Source organism: Herpailurus yagouaroundi, unplaced genomic scaffold (assembly GCF_014898765.1).
Source record: "Herpailurus yagouaroundi ecotype Mexico unplaced genomic scaffold, PumYag 181, whole genome shotgun sequence".
NCBI lineage: Eukaryota > Metazoa > Chordata > Mammalia > Carnivora > Felidae > Herpailurus > Herpailurus yagouaroundi.
In genome coordinates this window covers 8,920,814-8,922,505 of record NW_024412412.1, presented here as the reverse complement: position 1 = coordinate 8,922,505, position 1,692 = coordinate 8,920,814, and positions in this window count along the sequence as shown.

The window sequence follows — 1,692 nt, the reverse complement described above, 5'->3', positions numbered from 1 at the left end:
CAGTCGGTTAAGCGTCCGACTTCAGCCAGGTCACCATCTCGCGGTCCTTGAGTTCGAGCCCCGCGTCAGGCTCTGGGCTGATGGCTCAGAGCCTGGAGCCTGTTTCCGATTCTGTGTCTCCCTCTCTCTCTGCCCCTCCCCCGTTCATGCTCTGTCTCTCTCTGTCCCAAAAATAAATAAACGTTGAAAAAAAAATTAAAAAAAAATAAAATAAAATAGAATATTTCTCTCAGAAATGACACATTTTAATTTTCTGGAATGAAAGAGTGCAACAGAGATATTCTCTTTCCAGTTACATGTCTTTGTTTACAGAGATTACAAAAGTCTTAGATTTCTGAGAATATGCAGTATTGGGAATGGAGAAAACTCTCATTTAAGACAGGACGAGTGTGAGCAGATATCACCTAAGACCTACCTGAACTTTGCAAATAAACATCTCATTAGGATAGAGTTCCTAGAATTATTGCACAGGTAATCTCTAATAATAGTACAAAAACAGAAGTTCAAAGGGACTCAAAATGGTACAACAGTAATAACAATTTTAATAATAACCATCATAATTTCTAGAGAAAGAGAAACATCAGCCCTCTCTCCCTAGTCTTTAGATTCTAGAAAATCTGAGACACCTCAGAAAAGGAGGTTCAAAGTAAGCTGTGTCACTCTGCTTCCTTGTTTTTCAAATTGTATCACTGTATTGTTAATAAATCATTGACATCAATCAGCGAATATATCTATTTTCTAAATATCATCTATTTATCAGAATTATGGAAATATTCCTTTAACTCCAGCTTTTCTATATAGCTTTGCAAGTAACTCTTTGTCTCTTTCTATTGATGCAAGATATCTAACATTTAAATTATTAATCAGTCCCCTATTGCCTAGCTTCACAGAGTCAAGGAATTATATCATCATCAGACCTCTTCCAATAGTCAGCAGGTAATCTTGGAATTAGAAATATTAAAGTCTATTGGATCATATTCCTTCCTACTTTTGGTGCAGCTAAGTTTAAGAACAATCTCATGTTCAAATTAGCAAAGCTCACTCAGAATACAAAAGGTACATGCTAATTAGAGACTCATGTTCTTCCTTATAATAATTCATACTCAGCCAATATATCCAGGCACCACACCCAAACCCCCCCAGCACACCACCTGTGTCAGTCATCACCTCCAGTGCAAGGGCAATATATTCTATTCTCTGTTTTTTTTTTTTTTTTTCAATTCAGATACTAATATGTCTCAACCCACTTCTCATTCCAAATCTCTAAGAATCTGGCGATTCTTCCAGTCTGTAGTATTTATACCTTTCCCTTTAATCATCCTGTGTATCTTCTCTTTTCTATGCTCTTCACACACAATGTCAATCTTATGTACCATTTTAAGGATCCCAGTGTTTTCTTCTCCCTTAACTTTTTTTTTTTTCAACGTTTATTTATTTCTTTTGGGACAGAGAGAGACAGAGCATGAACGGGGGAGGGGCAGAGAGAGAGGGAGACACAGAATCGCAAACAGGCTCCAGGCTCTGAGCCATCAGCCCAGAGCCTGACGCGCGGCTCAAACTCACGGACTGCGAGATCGTGACCTGGCTGAGGTCGGACGCTTAACCGACTGCGCCACCCAGGCGCCCCTCCCTTAACTTTAATATATTTCTTATAATTTCATGGAATACCAAACAAAATCCCGAGAAGGGTCT